Below are 11,140 nucleotides of genomic sequence, written 5' to 3' on the forward strand. Positions count from 1 at the left end.
TCTTCTAGGTCTTTGGTAAACTTTTCTTACATCTTCTCAAGTGTTTTCCTGAGATCTTAGATCATCTTCACTATCATTATTCTAAATTCTTTTTCCAGAATGTTGCTTATATCCACTTCATTTAGTTGTTTTTCTGGGATTTTATCTTGTCCCTCATTTGGGAAATAACTTTCTTCTTTTTCATGCTGATTAACTTTCTGTCATTTGGTTTTTGTTCTAGCCACTGTGGGATTGTTGTTCTTGCTTCTTCTGTCTGCCCTCTGATGAAGGAGGCTAAGCAGCTTGTATGAGCTTCCTGATGGGAAAGACTGGCAGTGGGAAAATCTAGGACTTGCTCTGGTGGGTACAGCCTTGCTCAGTAAAACCTTAATCCAATTATCTGATGCTGCACTCCCTCCCTGCTAGTTGCTTGGCCTGAGACAACCCCACTCTATGGTAAAGTTAATGGTAACCTCCGAGAGGGCTTACACCAAGGGACTTGCTTTAAGTCCTTCTAGGACTGCTGCTGTCAGTGCCCCCATCCCTGTGGTGAGCCCCTGTCAACCCACTTCTCCACAGGAGACCCTCAACACTATCAAGTAGTTTCAGTTCAGTCTCTTGTGGCGTTATTGCACCTTTCCTCTAGGTCTTGGTGCATGCAAGATTTTGTTTGTGCCAAGACTGGAGTCTCTGTTTCCCCCAGTCCTGTGCAAGTCCTGTAATCAAATCCCGATGGCCTTCATCAGGAATCCATTAGATTCACTGGGAACTCCCAGTCCCTTTGTCAGATCCCCAGGATGAAATGACTGACGAGGCATTTAGAACCTTCACAAGAGTGGAAGAACTTCTTTGGTATTATTGATCTCCAGTTTGTGGGTCACTTACCTGGCAGGTATGGGATTTGATTTTATCGTGATTGTGCCCCTCCTACAGTCTCACTGCAGCTTCTTCTTTGTCTTTGCACATGGAATATCTTTTTTTGGTGGGTTTCAGCATTCTCTTGTCAATGATTGTCCAACAGCTATTTGCAATTTTGGTGCTCTCACAGGAGGAGATAAGCGCATGTCCTTCTCTACTCCATCATCTTGAACTGGAAGCTCTGTCATTTTCAACTATTAAAAATTTACTACTTAGATTTCCTATCTAGTAAAGTAACATGTTATTCAATGGAACACTAGTATTTAAAAGACTAGGAGAAAAAATCACATACTAAAACCATCAGTCCGAAGTATAAATGAAAATGATATGTTACAAGATAATGGACCTAATATAAGACAGCACAGAAAGTAAGATAACATGAACAAAGTATGGTAACTAGAAAAAAATCTATTATGAATTGTAAAGATAAGACTACAGATACAATTCCATTGCATGGAATATATTTCAATTTAATTAGAAAATACACCATAAAAAAGTAGAACTGCATATATCATTACAGAAATTAATACCCTTGCAATGAAAAGATAATTTCTAGACAGCCAAAAGTTTGGGACTTTGAAGGGTTTTTTGTTTTTGTTTTTTTCCAGTATAGGTATACACAGTCCACATTTAAGAAAATTGAGTGATTTTCTAAAAAGTGTGTGTAGAATATAAAAATCTGGCAAACACTATTCACTTGTTAAAATTTTAGAAGGAAAAAAATCTCACGTAGCCTTTTAGGTCACATGATATTAGATATGAGCCTTTCTTAGAGGAATACATCAACGCTTTCTTATGTTTATTTTTAGTTCTACACAATTTTATTTGTATGATTATATAGAGTATTAAATCTTCAATTCCTTGATATGTAGTTTGAAACCTGCTTCAAACATATGTTGCTGGAGGAGCTGTGAGATCTGACTATTAATGGCCTTTTGATTTACAAATCTAGACAATTTCAGTGGGGCTTTAGAGCATTACTTTGTTAGACCTCATTAAACTGCCTTTTCTCCAATGCAATTTCAGAAGTACTCAATTTGAGTGTAAAGATATTCCTAATGAAATTATTCATTTTGCTTGGTTATCATTTACATTCAATAGTTATTCAGTTATTCATTATTGTGATGGGTTATGATGCAATTGTTAAGTGAATATGGCAGTTAATCTAATTTTTAAATAGTCGTGCACTGCATCATAATTTACTATATAGAATTTTTATGAAGAAAGCCAAAATAAGGAATGAGAATACTTGAGTTGACTGTGAATTTCAATGTCACAAGAATATTGTTATTCAAAATTAATCCTAGCTAGAACTTTTAACTGATTTGGGGATAAGCTACTCTAAATTTCTAGGAAATAATTATCTATCAATATAATTATGATATATTAGGTACACAAACACAAAAGGCTTTTGAATCTTTTTACGTGAATTCTGTTAAAGACTGGTTTTTTTTCTGATACATGATGAGAAATAATATTTAAGGTAAATTTGAGATTTTAAATAATAGTTGTGCATATTAAAACATGCATAAAAAGTTGTGCATAAAAAACTGTATTAAAACATCATAAAGTGATTTCTACTAAATAGAATATCAAGCATCATTTACTTAGTAAGGTGTAAATATTAAACAAAACAGTAAATCAATACTATTTTGATATGTATTTCATTTTTACTTCTTTTCCTCTTGTTCTAAACAATTGATCAATAGAAATCACATTTGGGTTTTTGGACATATTCAATCGGCCAGAACTTTCATCTTTGCAATACACCTATATTTATTGTTCCTTGACCTCTATCCTTATCCAGTGATGCTTTTCAAAGAGGCTTTAAAGTTGTGGCTTATTTTGTAGCATGTGGAATTCATTTTCAATATTAACTTCATGTCACGAATGGAAGGCAGCACAGTTGCACAATGTAAAAAATCAGTACTTCCTCAGATCCCACTTTCAGAGCTTATCACTATGTCATATTTGGGTTTCTGCCTCTAAGAAAGCATAGCATTTTCATTTGCAACTCAGCTGCTCATTTCTCAATTTCTGCATTCCAGCTCAGTCAGGCATCTTGTGACCCTGTCTGCTGTTGACAGCTGGGTTACACTTCCACAGAATTTATTTCAGTGCTTTTGAATCTTTACTCATATCTGACTTGCTGATTTCAGATAAACATAAAATCTGATGCCAAATGCCCAGATGTCAGTATTTAAGAATTCACTTATAACTCTATTGTTATTGACACATAGATTTGGCACCATATAGCTTTTTGTGTAGAAGTTGAAAGAAACATCAAAAGCATTTATGTATCATGAAACCTGTAGTTTTTTGATTCAGACCTAGTAGGATTGTGAACTCAAATAAAAAATAAAATTAAAATACATAACTTGTACTTTCAAAACAGTTTTAAATGTGAGGCAAAGTAACTCTTAAATCATGTAGTTGTTAGTAATCATTATTAAGAGTAAAAATATATACATATAGCATATTGTAAAAGCTATGGGAGAATTTAGTTCTCATAACAGACCACTTTATTTTAGTTCATATATTTCTCAACTTCTACTGGTCAGCAATTCAATTCTTACAATTGGTTTAATTGCAATGTTTCCAGTATACTTATGTCAAATAAATTAAGCTAGAATTTAGATGAGAAAGTGCCACCACCCAATATTAATCAAATGAAACGATTTTACAAGTCACTTACTTTTCACTTAAGACTGAAACCAAAATATCATCATTAGTATATCAAAATCATTATGCTTAATGTGTTTTACTTTAACTATTTTATCTATAATTCTTATAGCTAGAAATTATTGAGTAATCATACTAATTACATCACTCAAAGTATTCATATTCTATGGGCTAGGAGTTCATTTTCTCACCATTATTGAATAGAATTTCTTATTATCTCTATAGACTAGTTTGTAAGTACTATAAAAAAGAGTTTTTAAAAATATATTTTTCTTTCTTCTCAATTGGCATCTTATTCTGGATTCATGACTTTAAAAACAATGGTAGGTACTATTTGGATACATAGGTAGATAAGCAAGTGCAAAAACACATTTTATATCATTATTACACAAATGTGAATGGACATTAGTTAAGCATGATGAGGGAATGTGAATGTATAAGCCCAGTAAAACTGTTGTGAAGGAGAAGTTTATAAAACTTAATAGAGAGGTTGATATTTTAGTTATATGTTGATAAATAATGAAAAGTGTGTTTGTAATGAATGGCTGCTTATGAGAGAACATGTTAGGCATTTTTCAGAATTGTTACTGAAATGAGCTGAGTAAGGTTCAGATTACAGGGACGTGTATGCTATACTAATTAAGACATTTGAAATATTACCTGTAATGAAGTAAACCATTGAACAATTTTAAGTAGATAGTATCTTAAGTTTTATTGCAAGGAGATCAAACAGTCAATCCTAAAGGAAATCAACCCTGAATATTCACTGGAAGGTGAAACTGTAGCTCCAATACTTTGGTAACCTGATGCAAACAGAAGACTCACTGGAAAAGACAATGATGCTGGGAAAGACTGAATGCAAATGGAGAAGGGAGTGGCAGGGGATAAGATGTTTAGATAGCATCCGACTCAATGGACATGAATATGAGAAAACTCTGAGAGATAGTGAAGCACAGGGAAGCCTGGTATGCTACATTCCATGGGTTCACAAGGAGTTGGACATGATTTAGTGAATGAACAACAACAAAAACTCTTAAGTTTTTAAAAGATGTGTACAATAGCAGATGAAATGGAAATGTAGATGTAAAAGTTTGCACTAGACAGAGATAACTGTTAAAAGACTAGAATACCATCGCTAATGTCCAAGACATAATGGTGATTGTGACATGTGGTTCTTTGGCTCGGGCACTCAGGCCAATGGTGATTTTCACTGAGTTTATCTATCTCTGGCATGAATATGTATGCAACAAAAGATAATGAGTTTGAGGTAAATGTGAGATACCCATTTTACATAGATAGCCAATGATTAGTTCTGATGTACAGATATTGGATTTAAGGGTCAAGAGAGCTTGACAAGGGAGCATTTAAATTGATTGAACCCACTATACATTTTTTATATATATATATATATTTACATATTTATTTATTATTATTATTATTGAGATGCTAGGAAATATTGAGGGCAGGAGGAGAAGGGGATGACAGACGATGAGATAGTTGGATGGCATCACCAACACAATGGACATGGGTTTGGGTGGACTCTGGGAGTTGGTGATGGACAGGGAGGTCTGATGTGCTGCGGTTCATGGGGTTACAAATAGTCGGACACAACTGAGTGACTGAACTGAGCTGAACTGATTATTGAGATAAAACAAAATGAGAAAATCTGTGAGATACAAAATTTTATGTTATGTTTAAAAGATGAAATCTCAAAGTAGGTACATAAGAATGTTACATTCAATATCACAGTAATCCAAGTCCATGCCCCAACCAGAAATGCTGAAGAAGCTGAAGTTGAAAGGTTCTATGAAGACCTAAAAGACCTAGAATTAACATCCTAAAAAGATGCACTTTTCATTATAGGGGACTGGAATGCAAAAGTAGGAAGACAAGAAATACCTGGAATAACAGGCAAATTTAGCGTTGTAGTACAGAATGAAGCAGGGCAAAGCCTGATAGAGTTCCACCAAGAGAACGCATTGGTCAGAGCAAACACCCTTTTCCAACAGCACAAGAGAAGACTCTACACATGGACATCACCAGATGGTCGTACCAAAATCAGATTGATTTTATTTTTTGCAGCCAAAGATGGAGAAGCACTATACAGCCAGTGAAAACAAGACTGGGAGCTAACTCTGGCTTAGATCGTGAACTCCTTATTGCCAAATTCAGACTTAAATTGAAGAAAGTAGGCAAAACCACTAGACCATTCAGGTATGACCTAAATCAAATCCCCTACTATAATACAGTGGAAGTGACAAATAGATTCAAGGGATTAGATATGATAGGCAGAGTGCCTGAAGAACTATGTACAGAGGTTCATGACATTGTACAGGAGGCAGGGATCAAGATCAGCCCCAAGAAAAAGAAAGGCAAAAAGACATAATGGTTGTCTAAGGAGGCCTTACAAATAGCTGTGAAAAGAAGAGTAGTGAAAGGCAAAGGAGAAATGGAAAGATATACCCATTTGAATGAAGAGTTCCAAAGAATAGCAAGGAGAGATGAGAAAGCCTTCTTCAGTGATCAGTGCAAAGAAATAGAAGAAAACAATAGAATGGCAAAGACTAGAGATCTCTTCAAGAAAATTAGAGATACCAAGGGAACATTTTATGCAAAGATGGGCACAATAAAGGAGGACCTAACAGAAGAAGATATTAAGATGAGGTGGAAAGAATACACAGGAGAATTGTACAAAAAGGATCTTCATGACCCAGATAGTCTCGATGGTGTGATCACTCACCTAGAGTCAGACATCCTGGAAAGCAAAGTCAAGTGGGCCTTAGGAAGCATCACTACGAACAAAGCTAGTGGCGGTGATGGAATTCCAGGTAAGCTATTTCAAATCTTAAAAGATGATGCTGTTGAAATGCTGCACTCATTATGCCAGCACATTTGGAAAACTCAACATTGTCCACAGGACTGGAACAGATCAGTTTTCATTCCAATCCCAAAAAAATGCCAAAGAATGCTCAAACTACTGCACAATTACACTTATCTCACATGTTAGCAAAGTAATACTCAAAATACTCCAAGTCAGGCTTCAACAGTACATGAACCATGAACTTCCATATATTCAAGCTGAATTTAGAAAAGACAGAGGAACCAGAGATCAAATTGCCAACATCCGCTAGATCATGGAAAAAGCAAGAGAGTTCCAGAAAAACATTGATTTCTGCTTTATTGACTATGCCAAAGCCTTTGACTGTGTGGACCACAACAAACTGTGGAAAATTCTGAAAGAGATGGGAATACCAGACCACCCGACCTGCCTCTTGAGAAACCTGTATGCAGATCAGGAAGCAACAGTTAGAACTGGACATGGAACAACAGACTGGTTCCAAATTGGGAAAGGAGTATGTATATCAAGTCTGTATATTGTCACCCTGCTTATTTAACTTATATGCAGAGATCATCATGGGAAACACTGGACTGGATGAAGCACAAGCTGGAATCAAGATTGCCTGGAGAAATATCAATAACCTCAGATACGCAGATGACACCAGCCTTATGGCAGAAAGAGAAGAAGAACTAAAGAACCTCTTGATGAAAATGAAAGAGGAGAGTGAAAAAGTTGGCTTAAAGCTCAACATTCAGATAATTAAGATCATAGAATCTGGTCCTACTACTTCATGGCAAATAGATGGGGAAACAATGGAAATAGTGACAGACTATTTTTTGGGGGCTCTCAAATCACTGCAAATGGTGACTGCAGCCATAAAATTAAAAGACTCTTGCTCCTTGGGAGAAAAGTTATGACCAACCTAGACCGCATATTAAAAAGCAGAGACTACTTTGACAACAAAGGTCCATCTAGTCAAAGCTGTGGTTTTTCCAGTAGTCATGTATGGATGTGAGAGTTGGACTATAAAGAAAGCTGAGCACCAAGGATTGATACTTTTGAACTGTGGTGTTGGAGAAAACTCTTGAGAGCCCCTTGTACAAGAAGATCCAACCAGTCCATCCTAGAAATCATCCCTGAATATTCATTGGAAGGACTGATGCTGAAACAGAAACTCCAGTACCTTGGCCACCTGATGGAAAGAACCGACTCATTGGCAAAAACCCTGATGCTGAGAAAGACTGAAGGCGGAAGGAGAAGGGAATGACAGAGGATGAGATGGTTGGATGACATCACTGGCTCGATGGACATGAATTTGAGCAAGCTGGGAGTTGGTGATGGACAGGGAGGCCTGACCTACATCAGTCCATGGGGTTGCAAAGAGTCAGACAGGACTGAGAAACTGAACTGAATAATGTTAAGGAAAATAAATGAAGGTAGTTCAAAAACTTGTAAAAATATCATGGAAGTTAAAAAAGGTTTTAAAGCAAACCATGGTCACTAATTCCTAGTTTAGCAGAGAATGTAATTACTTTGCCACTGACTTTAAATGAGTAGTTGCAAAGTTGTGTTATGTCATCTGCTCTGGATAGGTAAAAAACATCATGTTATACAAAGGTGATGGTATATAGAAATAGACAAGAGCTTATAAATAATTATTTGTAATAATAATAGAATTATTAAAATAAAAATGAAATAGTTGAGAACAAGAACTGTTTGTAATTCAAGGCAAATATTATGGTGCTGGACTTTATAATTTTGAAGTTGGTACACCTTCAACTATAGACTAGTTTCAAGATGAGGTATTGAAATTGAGCAGTAGAATTAGAATAGAAATTAAGAACATTGGAAGTTAAAATTGGTAAAAGTACCAAGCATAATTTTTGCATTTTACTTTATAATTAGCATAACTTTTGATGTCGCCTTGGATGATGGCAATGGCGGAAGCTTAGGTACTATGAGCCACATGTGAAAGTTTTCAATGGATGATGGAAAATACATGGACAGATGTTAGATAGCAACAGCTACATGTCAAAAACAAAGGAAAAACACACTACAAAGGAGTTAATTAGAAAATCAAAGAAGTCATTAGATTTAGATTGGCTTGGCTTTAAGTCTTACCTCTACCACTTGCTGACTATAAAATCTTCGAGACATGGTAATTTTCTCTCCAAAAATGTATGTTAATCCATCTGCAAACTCAAGCAAATTTCTATACAAACAAAATAACATTTTTACCTAGAGGCCATAAAAAGATAATAACAAAGACAAAGAAACTTTCAAAACATAAAATTTCAGTTTCTAGTATCCATTTTTCATATAGTAGCATGCATACATATAAAATCTGGTATGAACAATATCCTTCACTGTGGAATTGTATACGCTGATATTCACATCTACAGAATGACTAATAAGAAAATTATATACAACTAACACATTTTGCTCATTTTCATTCTTGTTAGGACATTTTAGTCTTAAAACCTGTCATCCTTTAATTCCAAGGTAAGCAGTTTACTAACTGCCTGAAATTTTAAACAAAAAAAGTTGAAGTTTTCAGCTTCTAATTGTGAAATGTTGTTTTAGAATAAGACTAATATCCTCGCTGAAAATAAATCTAATGAGAGTAGAAGGAAAAAACAATATAAAGCAGAAATCAAGGAAAAGAAAACTAATAGTAATTGTCCATTAGAAAAAAATAATTAAAAGCACATTGTTGATTAAACTGATTTATTGTATGTAAACAATATTTATAATTCAATATATTAAAAAGTTGAAGATTTAAATGTTCATCTGACTTATTGCAGATGAACTATGCCAAAGCCTTTGATTGTATGGATCACAATAAACTGTGGAAAGTTCTGGAAAAGATGGGAATACCAGACCACCTGACCTGCCTCTTGAGAAATCTGTATGCAGGTCAGGAAGCAACAGTTAGAACTGTTAGAACTGTTCCATGTTAGGACATGGAACAACAGACTAGTTTCAAATTGGGAAAGGAGTACATCAAGGCTGTATATTGTCACCCTGCTTATTTATCTTATATGCAGAGATCATCATCTCTGCATCAAGCTGGAATCAAGATTGCTGGGAGAAATATCAATAACCTTAGATATGCAGATGACAACACACTTATGGCAAAAGCAAAGAGGAACTAAAGAGCTTCTTGATGAAAGTGAAAGAGGAGAGTGAAAAAGTTGGCTTTAAGCTCAACATTAGGAAAACTAAGATCATGGCATCTGGTCCCATCACTTCATGGGAAATAGATAGGGAATCAGTGTAAACAGTGGCAGACTTTATTTGGGGGGGGGGCTCCCAAATCATGGCAGATGGTGACTACAGCCATGAAATTAAAAGATGCTTACTCTTTGGCAAAAAGTTATGACCAACCTAGACAGCATATTAGAAAACAGAGACATTACTTTGCCAATAAAGGTCCATCTAGTCAAGGCTATGGTTTTTCCAGTAGTCATGTATGGATGTGAGTATTGGACACTAAAGAAAACTGAGCACTGAAGAATTGATGCTTTTGAACTGTGGTGTTGGAGAAGACTCTTGAGAGTCCCTTGAATTGCAAGGAGATCCAACCAGTCCATCCTAAAGGAGATCAGTCCTGGGTATTCATTGGAAGGACTGATGCTGAAGCTGAAACTCCAATACTTTGCCCACCTGATGCAAAGAACTGACTCAAAGGATAAGACCCTGATGCTGGGAAAGATTGAAGGTGGGAGAAGAAGCTGACAGAAGAAGATGAGATGGTTGGATGGCATCACTGACTCAATGGACATGAGTTTGAGTAAACTTGGGGAGTTGGTGATGGACAGGGAGGCCTTGTGTTCTGTACTTCATGGGGTCACAAAGAGTCGTACATGACTGAGTGACTGAACTGAACTGAACTGATTATTGCTGTATTTGTCTAATATATTAGAGAGTGTACATGAACATATAGACATTACTAGAGAACATCAAGGTAATAAACTGAGTAAAGAAAAGTAATTAAATAGAAAATGTGAAAAGAAATGTATGTATTGTTAACTTGTTAAAGTATCATGTGATCTGTTTTCACTGGTGCTTGTTTCCCCCTGTATTCCCCTTTGGGCATATCAAAATTTATGAAGCCTGCTTCGAGAAATCAAATGTTTTTGGGTTGTAAATGACTGTATTTGAATAACTTTACTCTGAATATTTCTTTAATTTATGTCACTTCTGTTATTTAAGTTCTTGAAATTTTCTTGTCCATGGCATTAAAGTTTCTTATATTTACTATTATGTTTCAAGTTTCTTCCATTTGTTATTTATCTCTTTATTCTGCCTACTAAAATGGTCAGTGAGCAATTTGTTCCCTTTTCCCTATAGTTACTCTATTACTTGATAATCAATCTTTACCAATTCAGTAATTACATTTTTTCTAAAAATTATATCTCATGACAAATTCCTTCGTAAAAATCTACATATACTTTAGGTGTGCATGCTCAGTCACTTCAGCCATGTCTGACACTTTACGACCCTGTGCACCACGGTCCGCCAGGTGGCATTCTATCTGTGGGATTCTCCAGACAAGAGTACTGGAATGGGTTGTCCTGTCCTCTTCCATAGGATCTTCCTGACCCAGGGATCAAACTCATGTCTCTTGCATTGCACGTGGATTCTTTACGTGCTAAAACATTGAGGAAGCCCCAAATATATTGTGTATTCATGAGATATTGTTTTTGTTCTCACTTCAAA

The sequence above is a fragment of the Bison bison genome, unplaced genomic scaffold (assembly GCF_000754665.1).
Source record: "Bison bison bison isolate TAMUID 2011002044 unplaced genomic scaffold, Bison_UMD1.0 scf7180017864156, whole genome shotgun sequence".
NCBI classification, from domain to species: domain Eukaryota; kingdom Metazoa; phylum Chordata; class Mammalia; order Artiodactyla; family Bovidae; genus Bison; species Bison bison.